The 17,815-nt window shown below is 41.0% G+C and overlaps 1 protein-coding gene across 4 annotated transcripts in view; it reads right to left on the bottom strand.

Annotated features, from left to right (window-relative positions):
- htr2cl1 (5-hydroxytryptamine (serotonin) receptor 2C, G protein-coupled-like 1) overlaps positions 1 to 13,722 on the bottom strand; it is a 206,869-nt gene extending 193,147 nt beyond the window's left edge. For all 4 annotated transcript variants that reach the window (XM_084923672.1, XM_084923673.1, XM_084923674.1 and 1 more), the window contains exon 1: positions 13,207 to 13,722. The gene's annotated coding sequence lies outside the window, so the exon portion shown is untranslated. The remainder of the gene's footprint in view (positions 1 to 13,206) is intronic.
- Between the last annotated feature and the right edge of the window lie 4,093 nt (positions 13,723 to 17,815).

The raw sequence follows: 17,815 nt of genomic DNA, 5'->3' as shown, positions 1-17,815 counted from the left end.
TTTATATTTTAAGCTCCTCCACCACTTGGCAAATGACATCAGGGAGTTTTATGTAGTCTCAGTGCTGCTTAGCCATGGCGCACACATATGCAAAGACACAAACGCCCACTGACAGGTGTGAAGCTAATTCTTTCCCCTGATGGAAACTTTGCAGGTACCTGTGGGACATACTTGGAATATGGCATGTGGCGAGGGGTAAAAAGTGTGTGTGTGTGTGTGTGTGTGTGTGTGTGTGTGGTACTGCTTTCAGCAATCCAAAACTCAAAAGTTAACAGCAAGAATATCATTTACATGTTCGTTTGACTGCATGTGCACAGGTGCATGAATGCTTCTGTCGTGGCTGCCTTATTAAATGACAATCTTGCAACTTTGCTTCAAGTGTGTGTTCGTGTGCTAATGCGTACAGGTGCGATGTGCGCTGATTTTTTTTTTTTTTACAGCTGCACTCGCTCGCGCTGTCTGATAACTTGGAGAGTGCCGATTAACGAACGTCCGAGGGGAGCATGTTTTTAGTCACGACCACTGTACTGTACAGATAAGCACGAGCCACTTGGGTTTTATACAGCTGTATGACTACAGCAGCGACGTGTCATACACTGTACCTTTCTGAAGGTACGGTCTGTTCTCAAGCAAACGTCCTTGATACCTGGAGACACAACACTGTCGTGACAACAGGGAGAGACTCTTTCCAATACCATTTATTTCTGATTTCTGTGACGTTTTATTTACAGCAACAGTCACTCAAAATTCCTATCTCTCCTTGAATTTCTCAGTGAAAAGTGATGACTGCTACTTTTCTTTGTCAAGCTGACCTTACTGAATGAAATGAAATGGTCCATATGATCTTATTCTGTCTCCAACCTCTTAACCTTTCAGATATACCGACTTGTGTTTTTCAGACAATGCTCTGCATGTATGCTTTGACTATGGAGGATCTCTATAACTATCTCCTTAAGTCTAATTAAGGCTTACAATATTTGTCAAGAAGCATGCAGATCACTGTCATGCTGTCTGTACTTTTATTTGTCTCCTGTACAATCAGTTTACGTCAGATTTTCACAAACCTCCACATTCATTCAGATACATGATTTTAAATAACTCCCTGCAGGCATCGCAACATGGCACGTGAGTAAAGAACTTGCTTCGAGAAAGACTTTGATTCAGCTCGCTTTGTTATGAAAAGCCAAACCAAGACAACAACATTTGAAGAACATAAGGAAAATAAATAAATGGGACAACTGTGCAAAGTTCAACATACAGGTACATCAGATTATCAATAGAATTCAGAGTCATAGCTCATGTAGCGCCTATCTAAGCAGTAATAGGGTAAGAGGTGGGGTACACCACTGTGTACTCTCCCCAGTCAAGTGCAGCATTAACATAGAGAAACAAACAACCATTCATGCTCACGTTCACTCCTTGTTGCTGTGTCGTTATCTTACAAAGTTATCACGCAAATAAATGAGGCACAGATACAAATAACCGATAGTAAATTACAAACTTGAATCCAAGAATAACTCGCGTCTGTCAATTTATATTCTGTGGGTGTTATACAAAGTACAAGGAGGTTTTGTTGTTTGTACCAGTGTTTTTAATTTCATACAGTCACTGAAACCACAGCATTTGGTTTAACAAATCATTGCAAGGGCGGTTAAAATGTGCATGTTTACTGAATGTAACCATGCAACCTTTAGGCATCAAGCCTGGCTAGCTCAGTCGGTAGAGCATGAGACGCTTAATCTCAGGGTTGTGGGTTCAACCCCCAGGATTTAGAACAGAACTGTACAGTTTTTCAACAAGCTTGAAAAAAGCAACTCCCTGCTACCTGCTCAGCCAGGGTCCCAAGTGAGCTGAGCAAGTACTAAAATGTGAGTTTGTCAAAGAAATTTGGGTGTAGTGATGGATGCAGACCTAAAGTTAGAAAAACACATTAAGACAATAACAAAATCAGCTTACTATCACCTCAAGAATGTTTCAAGGATAAAAGATCTGATGTGTCAACAGGACCTGGAGAAACTAGTCCATGCATTCATCTTTAGTAGGCTTGATTATTAACAGCATCTTTACAGGTCTACCTAAAAAATCAGTCAGACAACTACAGCTCATTCAGAACTCTGCTGCTCGAGTCCTCACTAAGACCAAAAAAGTGGACCACATCAGTCCAGCTCTGAGGGCTTTACACTGGCTGCCTGTCCGTCAGAGGATAGACTTTAAAGTTCTGATGCTGGTCTATAAAGCTCTGAATGGTTTAGGACCAAAATACATCAGTGACCTCCTGACCCAGTATGAACCTTCCAGATCCCTCAGGTCATCTGGATCCGGTTTTTTATCAGTTCCCAGAGTCAGAACCAGACATGGAGAAGCTGCATTCAGCTTTTATGCTCCATATATCTGGAACAAACTCCCAGAAAGCCTCAGATCAGCTGAAACACTCAGTTTATTTAAATCCAGGTTGAAGACTCACCTGTTCTCAGCTACATTTGAATAAAACACCAAATCCACACTTTTAAGCTTAAATTTCAAAACTTACATTTTAACTACTGATTTTATCTACTGTTTTTTTCTAATCAATTTTAAATCATGCTTTTTATTTGTTTTTGTTTTTTAATGTCTCTGTAAAGCACTTTGAATCACCTCGTTGTTGAATTGTGCTATATGAATGAACTTGCCTTGCCTTCGTCAGACTCCATGCTACCAATTGGCTGGTCAGGGGCTTTGCTTGATGAGTCATGAGTGTCTGATTCACCAAAACTGCCACTTTTGAAATGCAGCAATGAGAGAAATGGCTACAAAATGTCAATTGTCAATTCTAGTCAAGTTCATGGAACGAAAAATACTCCAAGTAATTCACGAGGGGTAAAGAAACAATGAAATTATAAGTTCAGCAACAGAAACGATGCGAAGCCCAGCTGGCTAGCAGAACTTGATTGTTTGCACGTCAATCGATAAATGGCCTGTGACCTGACGGTGTGCTTCCCCAGGTGATCAGTCCAGATCAGATTAGCTACATGCAAACATACTATGACCCGAGGTTCTGAAATCACCTGAGGAATGCCGAAAAACGGATGTAGACGACAACTTCACGCTTTTCCGACCATCATAAAAAAACACACTGCCTGCTAGACCTCATGAGAAAGGGGTTAATCAGCTGAACACTCCTACTGCAACAAATCAGAGTGATTGATTAGAATGATCCACTTTGACTGAGGCATTCAGTCACAGTGGAGAACTTACTTACAATGCAAATTAAACTGCTGGTAATTACTACAAAGTCTGGCAAGCTTAAGAAGTTTCTCAAAAGGCAAAGCAATCCACAAAGTAGAACTTTGGGGGGCTTCACATGATGAAATGTTTTGATTCAACATGGAACGCCAAGTTTCCACTGATCCATCAGGTTTGATAGAAACAGAAATGTATGAATTTATGGGTGAATAAGACTTGTATTAGGAAGCACTTTGAGTGCTCAACTTGAGTAGAAAATGTCATATCTATTTCACAAGCCATCAAGTCTAGCTAGCTCAGTTAGCAGACTCTTAACCTCAGGGTCAAGGATTCAAGTCCCATGCTGGATGCAGCTGATTTAGGACAGAACTGAACTCTTAAGGGAGTTTACAGTGAGAAAAACCAAGTCTCACCACAGCTATGACCTAAGTGTTAAGTGGCGGGCTACTGTTTGGCACTAGATGCCAACAGCTTTAATAAAATGGCTGTTTGACAGCTTGGGAAAGAGGACGGGTGTGAACATGAAGAAAGTATACAGCTGACTCTCACCCATCTCCATCTACTTTTCACCTGCTTCCCATGTCAATCTTACTCTCTCACCTGTCCCTCTTGATTCCACACACTCTCTTTCCCCCAGCTCTCGTTGTCTGTTTTAACTCCCTCTCCCTGTGCACATCCCTCTAGAGTGACAGTCCCAGAGTGGACAGCTGGAAGGAGATCAAACAGCAAGGAAATTGTAAAATAACTCTGCAGTCAGAGTGGTGCATATGAATGAGAACAGATAGCAGTGGCCACGGCACGTACCAAGTGAAATCTACAAGGAGCCAGATGGGATGTAATTCTCACTTTACCTCGCACTTACATATGATTTCAAAGGATGCTACAGGGAGCAGAAGCAACACAGCTTGATACGACAGTATCACCTAGGATTTGGTACATCTGAGCATACTGGCGAGCTCATCCGAATGAGTTGACACTCTCTCTCTCTCTCTCTCTCTCTATATATATATATATATATATATATATATATATATATATATATATATAAATAAATAAATGTTCAGACTGCAACATTCATTAAAAATTACCACACATTATAACCAAGGTATGCATAAGAGCATCTCTGAATGCACAGCAGCAGAAGATCACAGCAGGTGTCACAACTGTAAGCTACAAACAGTTGAAGCTAGTTTATACATGCTAACCAAAGTTGGACAACAGAAGATTGGAAAAACATTGCCTTATCTGATGAGTCTTGAATCTGATGCATTCAAATAGTGGGCTCAAAATTTGGTGTAAACAACTCGAAAGCGTGGATCCATCCTGCCTTGTATCAACATATAAAGCCGGTGATTTAAATGACTTTGAATGTGGCATGAATTTTGGTGCCACGTGATCTGGTCAGAAAATTTTAGAAACTGCTAATTTGCTGGGATTTTCCCACACAAACATCTCTAGGGTTTATGGAGAATGGCTAAAATAGAGGAAATAACTCAAATAACCACTCGTATGAAGAAGATCATCTCAGAATACACTGCACGTCAAATCTTGAAGCAGAAGTGCTACAGCAGCGTAGCACAAAACGAAGTGTGACTCCTGTCTGGTATGATGAGTCTCAATTTGTGCTGCAACAATCAGATGGTAGGGTCAAAGTTAGGCACAAACACTATGAAAGGATAGATCCATCCTATGAGGATGCAGCACCTTTGGGATGTAACTGAACGGGAAATTCACACCATGGAAGTGAAGTCGACACACGCACTACTGAAGGTAAAAAGTGGTCCAACCCAGAATTACCAAGATGTACCTAATAAAGTGATGCTTTAATGTAAATGTAAACATATTTAAGGACATTATTCTAGTAAGGCTGGAAAATATTGAGGGATGCTACAGAAGTATCTGTTTTGGCCTTAAAGTTGGATGACACATGTTTTTGCAGTGTATTGGTGTGAGGTCTATACATGTTGCTTAAAAAAAATCAACCTGAAGAGCGGCTTCCGTTTAATTATATCCAAATCATTATTTTAATTTAGTTTTCATTTTCCTTGAGGTACTGTTCTTTTTCCCTGGTCTTTTCACATTGTTCAAACCTTTACATTGCTCTGAGAACATTCAATTTATTTCTCATCAGTCTTATATTTTCTTTTTTATTGAACTGCTTTCACTGTGGCATTATACCCGAGGACAAAAAAAAGTTTAAAATGCCCAGCAAAGGCTTTAAGCAGAATCCAAAATGAACCAATCTTGTTTACAGAATCATTTCAGATAATTGAGTTATTCCTCCAGCTGAGGGTACTAGCGTGAAGCTTTATTTTCAGTTTGTCTTTGAACTGAATGTTGAATGTGCCTGCAGTTTGACACTCTGGAGCTTGTGGCAAGAGAATTATTCAAATCAGCATCAGCGTTCTGTGGGTGTTACAAAAAATGGGAATTTGGTTTAAAAAAAGAATTTGTGATCGGCTTTTACTTTGTATTGGCCATTTGAAATTGGATTTGGATGTGTGTGTTTTTCTCCATCCTATGAAATCTAACCACTTACAGTAGTGGATCCAAAATCTGATCATATGAATTACAGAAGATCTTTCAGTTTTCTCACTATGTAAATGTCTGTCATAGCACAGCATTGTCCAAAGTGTGTTTTCTCATCATGTGATACATGTACAAACTGACTGAAACCCACTGTGTAACAGACAGTTTCAGCTGCATACTAACTGTTGTCTCACCATAGTACTTCTGTATAAGTGCTACAAAAAACTGTTGTGGCTGAGGATACTCTTTCATCATATTCACTTTAATATGCGAGTCAGATAATACAAAGAAACCTTAAATGATGTTAAATAAGTGGCCACACATCTTTACAGATAACAACGCCATTGGGATTTTCACAACCATACATTGAGGTTGGCAACTGGAATTAGAGCGGATTATTTCTGCCCCTGGTGACCTGGTGAATTTAACTACCAGACTGAGAGGCAGTTCTATTTAATTTGATCCACACAGCAAAGGACAGAAAAGGTCAAAAACCACGAAAGGCCAGCATCTTGTTTGCCTTCTCTGATTTGTTCTTTTTTTTCTCTTTAGTTTAGTTTTTTCCTTTTTTTATGTTTTCAAATCCTCTAAGCTCACTGCAAAATGTTTACTTGTCTCTCAGAGATAAACCTCTATACACAAGACATATGAAGCCTCTCAAGGTCTCTGTGATAAAAGTAACCCAAGACTGTATAGTTGGCTCTGTATTCCTGTCTCCTCACCTTTAACCTCCTAGGACCTGGCGTACACATATGTGGACATCACATTTTGGGTTATTTAGACCAAAATACTGAATTTTGCTCTACAAGGGCCTGATATCCACTTACGAGGACATTATACTGCTACTGTTCTATCAAAATTTTAAACGAATATCCTCATATTTGGCTCTTATTTTTCCTAAAAACAAAAATAAGGTTAAAAAAAAAATCTGGTAATTCTTTGTTTTTACATTCATCGGGCCCCAATATGACCAAATATCAAAGAGAAATTAAAAATGCATGCTGTGGAAGAGTTCAGGTCTTAGGAGGTTAAAGCTGTAATATGCTATATTTTTTTAGGTTTGCAAAAAATACAAGTAAAAATAATAATCAAGTTACATGTAAGTTTACTTACATGTTTAAACCTACTAAACCTATTAATTAAACCTATTTCAAGGCTAATGCAATGATGTGAAATATGTTTTTTTCCAGCCCATTCCTCTATGGTCTAATGTAAGGTTGTTTAAGACGGGACCCTGACTCCAGGTAAAAAAAATAAAATGGCGGGAAAACAGGATTGATTGATTTTAAACCTTTTCTAATTACGCTTACTCACCATTTTAGACATTTGTCTTTTTAAAAGAAACCCCACGATTTCGTATTTCATGACATTTCCTAAAACGGATTCTTTAATCATGTCGTGAATTTGGGGGTGCATGGGATGAAAAGGAAAACAAAAATATGTCCATTTATAGGTAGAACTTTTAAGTCATTTTGAATCCACAGATATGAATGTAAAACACTGCGCTCAATGGTTTTTCCACACCAGGTTGCCTAGTAACATCTATTGAAGTAAGATATTTTGAAGACTGCTCTATCATGAGGCAGGACTAGCTTGATGGGGGATTTTAGTTAGATAAAAGCTGAACAATTATTTTCGGGCACAATAGGGTTGGAGACACATGGAGAATCCGGCACACTGCTGGCTGTGCAGAGCAGCGGGGTAACCCTGGCTTAACCAAGAGAAATCCACAGTGTGGGGAACTAATCTGAGCAAATAATGGGTGAAGTCCCAGGCACAGAAGCTTAATCGGACAGGTTTCAGGTCTGAGGAGCAGAGCTGACAAGGTCAAGGGTTGCAGAAAAGAGAGAAAGAGAAAAAGAAAGCGGTCTGGTAGAAGAGCAGGCAGATGTGCACAAGATGGCAAACTTTCACTGTTGCACAATAAGTCATTCATTACATTGTCTTTCTTTTTTTTGTTGTAGCAACTTGTGAGGCCAGTTTAAAAATTTGGCCCATGAGCTGTTGAATACAAGCGGTTACTGACAAAACCAATGTAACTTATATGCGATATACTTTAACGTCGGTAATAAAATAATTTGTGAAACTTATAAAACCCCTAAAACTAAACCTGAAACACTTATTTTCTTAGATCTTACCTTTAATTGCAAAATTCAAGAATGACTTCTTCGCTGTTGTTGTTGCAGGATGAGTCGCACTGGTGATTTGGATCTTAAAGTGTTAAAGCTATACAATCCAGTAACACATGACAGTGTCCAAATACTTTAAGATCTGTAAAACAATTACTGTGTAAAGAAACAGGCTTCCAACATATAAATGTATTTCATTGTTTCTCCAGTGAAATCCATTAAAGCCTTTCTCTGGAATAATGTTTGGTGATTTAACCAGACTGAAACAGTGTCCTTTGTCATATCTTCAGCCATGTAAATCCTTAATTATTGCGCTATCCATCCATAATTAAATCTCCCCTCTATTTAAGTCCCCGTTGATGCAATAAAGACACAGAACTAAATCCTCATTTGGATTTTTTGATACTACTTCAAACCTTTTTAAATATTAACTTCATACACCTTTTTTGTTTCAACTCCATATCCTAACCGCACAAGTAATTGGTTTCAGTATGAAGCACTGCAGGCAGTTTTGATGTCCAGAAAAAAGACTATCATTCAGTGATCAATATTTAAAGATCAAAAGATGATTGCAGCTCATAAAAATGTATTTTTCTTACAGTTAAGAGCCTCTTTTTAAAAAGTCTGTATTAGAACTGCTTTCACAGCTGGCAATCACTCCTTTTTACTGACTCACAAAAGCATGCCACTAATTCAGAATGTCTTGCAAAAAAACAGAGGAAAAAAGACATTTTGATAGCTACATTTTCAGTTTTTAAGTTGTTTAAAATAAATCTGATATAATTTGACCTTTTTTAAGCAACCACAGCAGGCCTATAATTAAAGGAACACTTTTCAATCAGAGTATAGCATCAAGTCACCTAAACTTCTGGGATATTGACCTGGGCCGCTAATTAGTTTCAGCTGCTTTGATGTTAATGAAATTAACAACAGGTGCAGTAGATGGGCAAGATTGAGACAACCCCCACAATGCGAATTGTTTTACAGGTGGAGGCCACTGGCATTCTCTGCCTCCTCATCTTTTCTGGATTTTTTACTAGTTTTGCATCTGAATAGGGTAGAGATCAGCAATCTGCGGACCCTACAGAGATTGCACAGGTAATCCAACTCCTCCAGGATGGCACATCCAGATGTGCCATTGCCAGAAGGTTTGCAGTGTCTCTCAGCAGTCTCACGAACATGGACAAAAGACAGACAGTTATTGTAGGAGAGCTGGACAGGACCATAGACGGTCCTTAACCCATCAGCAGGACTGGTATCTTCTCCTTTGTGCAAGGCAGAACAGGATTAGCACCGGCGGAGCACTACAAAACCTTTAGTGGATCCTGTGCTCAATGATTGGCACTTAGGAATCTGATTGGTGTTTGCCATAGAACACCAGAATTGGCAATCACTGCAATTGTGTCTGAGCTTGCGACCATGCGTAAATCCACGGAGGAGACCTAAAGCTAAATGAAACATATTTGTATGGGAACTGCGCAAGAGTGCTGTTCTGCAATCAGGATTCAAATCCACAAGATTGATTCTGTCCCTCATGCAGTAACATGAAGCAACCTAGTCCAGCCTCAGCTAGCTGTGGATCTAAAAATACAGGTAACTGGAGGAAACCACAAAGCAACTGTGGTCAAATTCTAAAGCCTCGATAGAAAAACTAATGTTTAAGTCACCAACAAGCATTAGTCAGAACCTTGCAATGCATTATACGTCCAACTAATTCTCTGATATATTTTCTCTGATATAAATTCCAAATGATAACAGGGTAGAAGAAAAATAGTGCTCTTCTTTTTCTTTTTCCTTTCAGGGTTCATCTGCCTCCATCTCACCCTCTCACTTGCATCCTCACACCAACCCTCTGCATGTCCTCCTTCACTACATCCATGAATCTTTTCTGTGGCCTTTACTTTTTCCACCTGCCTGGCAGCTCCACATTCAACAGTAGTCTATTACAAATAATGATGGGAATCGAGTTCCAGGTGAGACCTGTGTCCAGTTCATCTGAATCATATGCCTCCAAGCGTATCAGTCCCTTTCATCAACGCTGGCATGTTTTTCTGACAAAACACTGACTCAAACTAATAACAGTGGACTTTTTGGACAGCTGAGACACACTTTTTCTCATTCTTGTTCTCAGATTGTTCTGCTTTCTTTCTACACTGTGATATGATTAAGAGAGACGTGTCCTGGAAGGCCTGTGAAGGTCTACTTTTGTCCACAGAGAAAACAGATAAAGAATCAAAAATACAAATGATGAAGTGGGCCTACAAAAAAAAAGTCAAATACAATGTTGGTATCAATAAAGGATTATCCAAAAATGCAAATACCTGCACACACCTCAGACCCATGTAGTAAAACAGGACTGTCCACAGTCTGACTTTGTGTAATTTGGAACTAGACTGACTTGCATTCTAGGTGAGGCCTCGACTATCCAGAACCCTCTGAATCCATCCTTTAATGCATTATCTACTGCTTAACAAATTCTGGGAGGTGGTTTCTCTGTCCAGCCTGTTCTTCCTGGGGAATACCAAGATGCCCCTTCTCCAGAAAGTTAGCTAGGAGATGTGATCTTTGCAGCATTTGTCTACCTTTAGGGACTTTTCTTGGTTGGACGTGGCCATAACACCTTTCCCACGATCTATCCAGGAGACTTTCGACCCAGATAGATGAAGCTCTTCTCTGGATACCTCTCCAAAATTGTTGTGGCAAACTTATAATGCTATTGTACCATGTTCTAAACAATACGTGGCGCAAATCATATTCTTTTTTATTACCTAACACATCTGTATGGACAGACAATAGTATATATGATCTTTTGTTATGGCAGTCCTGATGCTGAAACCAGTGGTCATGCAGAAGCCAGTGTCCAGACAGTTACAGTTAGGGCTTTAGCTGAAGGAAAAGCACAACACAAATTTGTATTTGTGGACATGAAAAATGTAAATATGTTGTTGAAATGAAGAAAATTTACATTCACTGACACCAATCAACAGATTAGAAGTCGTGACTTCATCACAAATTGCCACGAGAAGTTAACAAAGGCAGCTTGAGATAGAAGGCCTAACGCCGCCTGTCTCTCGACAGGGATTTTAATGCTGCTGAATGCTGTGAAAAGCATTTTTGAAGCTTTGAGAAGCTCAGCTATTTAATCTTAAAGGGTTTTTACCTTAACCCTGACAAAACAATACTAAGTCAATGTCCGAAAGTCAAAGTGTTCCTCGGGGATACAACAGCAGAAAACCTGCAGGGAGCTGCAGAAAGATAATTGTATGCAGCACACAGACAATGGATGATTTGCTGCGGTTTGTCCATACACGTCTGCAGAGATGAACCCCCCCCACGAGTCCACCACACAATCAAATTCCATTTCATTCCATTCCCAAATCTATTTTCCAGCACTCTGATCTCCTCCTCTACAGTTACTGCTCTTTTCTATCACCCAGTCATTCAGAGGAGGTCTTTTCCTGCAGATTTTTTTCTGAATTTATTAATCCAATGAAAGGCGTGTGTGTGTGTGGGGGGGGGGGGGGTAGGTGTGGCATTTTCAAAAGGGAATATCCTGAGGCAGAACAAAGTAAGTCTGAGTGTGCGATACAGAGAGCGATATTCATGGATTCATGCCTGTGGCTGGTCTGACGTGCCCAGTCCCTCGGCTAATGAGCCATTTTGAGTCCAACTGTATTTCTAACCATCAGTCAATCACCGTCTCCACTCCGACAAGCTCAGTGTGAAAAACGAAAAGAGACAGAGATGGCATATCCACTTCTGGTGGCAGGCACGGCAGAAACAGGAAATGAATGAAATCGTGTGCTACGCAGTCCTACCTCAGAAAAAAGAAAAGAAAAGAAAAAACCTTGAAAAATTAGTTTTTTGGCAGGTGGGGGTGTTGAAAGTCAATTACTGAGCATCGGAGTATGTTTGTCGATAAATTGAAACTGCAGTATTTAATCACCAGTGCGAATCAAACCCTCACTTTTAACACTGGGAGAGCCACACTAAAGCAGCCAAATGAAGCAAGCCTTAGGAATTATGGCACTGCAGAGGAAGAGAGGGAGAGAGAGAAACAGACACAAACATGCAGACCAAGAGAGGACCAACCCTTTGCCAATATCGCCTTCCATTTTCATGCCAGTAGAGCCAGCAGGTGCTTGAGCATTCAGGGTATGAGAAATGACTTTGAAACTGAATAAATATCTGTCTCTGTCGTGAGCCCTGTTAAATACGAGTATCCTGATGAGTTCATTTTATAGCCACAATTCTTCTGTGCTGACACATGTCAGAGTTTCACACCCCATCAGCGGAACACCAACCCATTTTGGGCTCCCAAAATTATTTGCACGCAAGCCACATCATCATCAGCAGCAGCCAGGCGCTTCCACCACATACTGCGTGTTTAACGACACTTGTGGCTCCTTCTCTCTAGGTGGGGGAGGGGGGGGGGGGGGGTAGAGCTGAAGGAATTATGTTGTTGAAAGGCGAGTGTAAAAAAAAGAAAAACAGGTCCCAAAATGTCCCAAAGCGCACTAATCCTCCCTGGAGACAGGTGGATTAAAGGACGTTCAATGAATAAACACGTGCGCACGCGCCACACTGTGTGTGTATGTGTGTGTGCGCGCACGGGTGCTGGATTATTTCATTCCCAGTTTGGTGCAGGTATTTGCTGCTGAGCGGAGCAGGGACGTACACGCGGACGGCCACACCCTCTCTGACTGAGAGCCAGCGGCGCGCGAGGACAGACCTGAGCACACCCTTTTTGAATGTCATCTTTCCGTCCCCATGCAAAGGAAAGGAAAACAAAAACAAAACAAAACAAAAAACGTAAGCAACAGAAACCCACTTTGTTTCAACGAAAAAAAATAAAATAAAAACTTGACATAATGTTCCAGTAACTAACTCGGAAATATCAGAAATAGTAATAGTATAGTCCAGTTTAGATTACATTTTGTAACCGTGACGTTTTTATTTTCTCTTTATATAAAACAATGCGACGCGTCAACACAGCAGTAACTCGGCTCCATTCATCTGCAAAGTTTCCTCATTTGTTCACGTTTTTTTCTTTATTATGTGCGAACAACGATGCTACTCTGCGGTTGTGACCTCCGTGAGGGCCGGGTACTCTAACTGAGATTAAAATGACTTTGAAAAGTTGACTCATAACGCCTTCAGCATGCCGTCTTTACTACGTCCTCCAACTTTCTCCGTCTATTCCTCTTCAAATACCTCCAGCAGCGCAGATGACCTCTGCTGTTGGTGTCAAGGATGCAAGGGCGCGCTTGAACATCCCCTTCAGCGCATTTAGGTAATTAAAAATAAGAAAAAAAAGTGTACTCACCAGTGAAGACTGTTTGTTGTTCTGCCTCCCTGCAGTTTGAGCTCTATGTCTAATTATAGCTGGGCAACGTCCTCCTTATATTCTTATTGCTGGCTACAGTACGTCCATGTCCTCTCTCTCTCGGGGTTTACGACTCAGTCTCCGTTTCTGTTTTATCTTCTGAGTGGGGGCACGCAAATCCTCCAGCCCGGGATGTGCGTCTGCCTCCTGGGCAGGGTTTTGTCAGTTTGTCCCGGAGACAAAAGCAGCAGCAGTAGCAGCACAGGAGGTGGACCGGGGCGGACGCACCGGACGCGTTCTCCTTTCCATTGTGCGCGCACCGAGACGCGTCCTGCAGCCACGCACGAGGGGAAAGTGACAATCAATCCTGGCTCAAGTTCAAGGCAAAGACAGGGTTTAATAACTGTAGTGGAGGATGCTGGGAGGTAAGTCTCTTTCAAGGAAAGTTTAAACACTGAAGAGCCAAGCGTTGAGGAGGATGAGAGAGGCGGCAATAAACTGGCAACTGACTGAAGCTGAAGGGAGGGAGGGACAAAGAGAGAGAGAGAGAGGGAAAGAGCACTGCAGACTCGGATTTGCTTCAGCGACCACGAGTTGATTACTGGTCCCGCACATTTTCATACCTCTACCGTCACTAGAGACGAGTTCATGCTAATTTTGAAGTCTTGTCACGGTGTGTGAATTCCGTGAAGCTGCACAACGAGTGTTTTATATTTCTATGTTTATTTGTGCTGTTTAGTTGTGCTAGCACATGATGCAGAGAGACAAATCAACTTACTTATATATAAAAATAGAATATGGTTTAATTCATCCTATTTTTACTTGGAAAATTTTTTTTTCTTTCCTTGTGAGCCAGGTTTTGTCACCATTTGAGGTGGCGGCCTATTAAGTAAAGCATTGATTCTTGCAGAAAAAATATTCTTCAACTCAATAAACATGAAGCAAAGATTTTAAGTAAAATGCAATTGAATGTATAAATAAAAATAAAATGTTTATTTATTCAGTTATTTAACCAGTAAGGAAAACATGCTTGGTATAAAGTGATTATACACCAATCATCCATCCATCCATCCATCCATCTTCTTTCACGTATCTGGGGCCAGGTTGTGAGGGCAGCAGCCCAAGCAGAGAAGGCCAACCCTCTCCCCAACCACCTCCTCCAGCTTATCTGGGGGAAGACCAAGGTGCTCCCAGACAAGCCGAAAGATATAATCCCTTCAGCGTGTTCTGGATCTGCCCCGGGGCCTCCTCCCGGTGGGACATGCCCAGAACACCTTGCCCAGGTGGGTCCAGGAGGGTCCAAACCACCTCAGCTAGCTCCTTTCGATGTGGAGGAGCAGCGGCTCTACTCTGAGCCCCTCCCGGATGGCTGAACGTCTCACCCTATCTCTAAGGGAGAGGCCAGCCACCGTTCGGAGAAAGTTAATTTTCACCACTTGTGTCTGCGATCTAATTCTTTCGGTCACTACCCACAGCTCATGACCATAGGTGAGGGTGGGTACATAGATCGACCGGTGAATTGAAAGCTTTGCTTTTACACTCGGATCTCTCTCTTTACCATGACGGACCAGTGCAGCTGATATGATATGCTGGGTGGTGCATTCTGACCAAACCTCATCTCCAGTTTGATCTCCTCTGTTCAGATCCAGTTCTGCTGTCATGGTCCTTTCAGAGAGAAGAGCCCTTCTCATTGTTCAGCTTAACATATCTTATGATATTTCCTAATGCAGCAGCTCAAGCCCAGCTTGCTCAGTCGGTAGAGCATGAGACTCTTAATGTCAGGGTCGTGGGTTCAAGCCCCACGTTGGGTGTGGCTGCTTTAAGACAGGACTTGTCAGGTAAAAGCATGATTGTTTGACCTCTACCTGGATTGTTCTAAGCATCACATCTGACAGCCTTGAAATGCTTGAAAACATCTTTCATCCAGTGTAGTTGTGTACTTGAGGTAGGAGGACATGGAGTGATGCTGCTAGCACCCAAACATGAATCAGCTAAGTCTAGTCAAATACTCAATTTATTACTAAGACCTGGCTTATACATTTGGGTTTTGTTTTGTTTTTTCAGTTCAGCTCTGGTAAACCATTAGACAGGAGGACGAAGCCGTTTCCTGGACAGCTGTACACAGACGGGGTGGAGAGCTGCTGATTTCATCTGGGGGTATAGTCAGGTTGAGAAAGTCATGGAGGAGGAACTTCTGATAGCACAGACTGACATGAATTAATCTGGCAACTTTCTCGATATTCTGATATTCTCGATATTTCCTGGAGGGACTTGATACGTTTAGACACTTTTTCTGAGAACTCTGAAGTTCAACATTTGGAAAGATCCATTTGGAAACAGGAGATTGTTGAAAAGTTTTGCATGTCATCCTTATACATGATCCTCTGCCTCAGCCACCACCTTTACGACTTGCCTAGTCCTCCCACCTGGTCAGTTCTGCCAGTTAGCTAGCACCACTACAGCTATTAGTCAATATGATTGCTGGCAGCAAGTTAAACTTCTAGCATTGCTTTGCCTGACACTTGGCCAACAGAGGAGCAGTTTAGGTAGAAAAACTGTCCTTGAATTGTCTGATAACCTGATTGGCCTCTCGGCCACCTTAGAGTCAGCTGTGTAGGTCAATCCTCGGACTGCCAGCGATCTTCTGTCTTCTGGTTCATGGCAGGTTTCTTGAAGCTCTGGTCTCCAGGATTTTGATCACCCCACAACCTGCACTTAACTGAACAATTCAGCTCACCCAGCTTTCCCCAAAGAGGATCCAGCCTCACTACATCCCACTGGCCAGTAGACATATTCCACATTCAACGGCTGCCCTGCCTTTAGGCCATCTACCTGAAGTCTCTGTTTCTCCTGCTCACAAACCACAAAACCATCCACTGGATCTGTGCATGTGCTCACCAGCCCTTGGGCTGTCTGCCTAAGATCTTTGGCTCTTCTCTCAGTTGACCAGTTATCAGACCTGCCTTGCAGCATTTTCCTTCTTTCAATGCCCAGATTTTCTTTGCCTGCTACTATTATGGTGTTTGCCTGCCCTGACTGCTTGTAATCTTGTACTCCTCCACCTGCCTTGCAGCATTTAATCTCTGTACAACATGACTGTAGGTCTAATCAGCCAAAATAACTAAAAACTCCTGTGTGGTTGTGCAGATTCACAAACAGATTATGGAAAAGTGAATACTATTCAAAAAGATAAGAGATTTTCAGATGCATACTAACATAGGTGCCCGTATACACACAGGCTTATACTACAGCTACCCATTTCTTTAGTGGAGATTACACTGAGATTAATTTCCTGTAGATTTACATAACAGTTTTTCAAATCTTACCATTATTGTTACTTTTACAGCTCAATCTGTGTTACAGACAGAGCTGAAACTAAATGTAGTTCAGTCTGCTACATACAAACCATTGATTCACATGTCTCAGGAAATTTCTCCTTAAGGATTTTTTTCATTTTTTCAATGTGTAAACAAATTTAGGCCCCGAAAACACACAATAAGCTGTAGCACTGTAAATCAGAACAGGAATTAACCTCCCATGTCTATAGCTTTAAAATTAATTAACCTTTACCAATGAACTTAAATATTTATTAAACATAGAAACTTTAATTTAATGTCAGAATGACAAAGCACTGTATTAAATTCAGCAAAAATTGCATGCATACTTTGTCAGATAATGCAGAGCAGATATTTCTATGTCTTACAGTAAAGAAGTGAAGCAGCAGGACAGCTTGATCTTTATTCCTCTTCCATACTGTGTTATGCATCATGCTACACTTGTTTCTTGTCAGAGGATAAGGGCTGCCTGCCTCTTTTCACATATTGTTTATTTCTATATGCTATACAGATCACACAAAGCCCACAAAACCTCCATGACAACTAATGTAGTGGTCAGCACCATCATGACCTGCACCGGAGGAAAAAGAAGACAAATGGATGTGTGGGATAACGGCAGTCAACCACAACATAAACTGCCACAAAGTATTTATATTTATGTTTATTCATTTGGTAGATATAGATGTTCACTCAGTACAACATGCATTTATATTATAAGCAAAATGCATGTTGGTATTTTTGTTATTTAGATAAGGCTGGTCTGTGATGTTTCACTGTGTGACACCGATGACATAATAACCATCATAGAGGAAAATTACCTGAGAATTTACATTTTTTTAAAAATTCATTTATTTCAGTTTTTTTTATACAGTATCAAATCACAACTTCAGTCGCCTCAATGTGCTTTATATTGTAAGGTAAAGACTCTACAATAATAGATACAATCAAACTACCACCTATGACCGGCAGGCACTTAGCAACAGCATAAAATGAAGCCAATATACAGTTGTGTACATAGACCTCCTTACACAGAGAGTAGAAAGTGCATGGATAAATAGTTTTACCTAGTAAGAGAATCAGGCCATATGCATTCACTGGACACTTCCACCCTAATAGTATCAGGCTGGACCTGTTTTGCTTTCACAGTTGCTTTAATTCTCAATGGCACCGATTCAACAAGGTGCTGGAAACACAGATTTTGGTCCATATTGACATGACAGCATCACACAGTTACTGCAGATATGTCAGCTTCACGCCCATGATGAGAATCACCT

The sequence above is a fragment of the Perissodus microlepis genome, chromosome 3 (assembly GCF_051167445.1).
Source record: "Perissodus microlepis isolate ML-2025 ecotype Zambia chromosome 3, ASM5116744v1, whole genome shotgun sequence".
Taxonomy (NCBI): Eukaryota; Metazoa; Chordata; class Actinopteri; order Cichliformes; family Cichlidae; genus Perissodus; species Perissodus microlepis.
The sequence above is the reverse complement of the archived record's forward strand: the minus strand, read 5'-3'. Positions and strand labels throughout refer to the sequence as shown.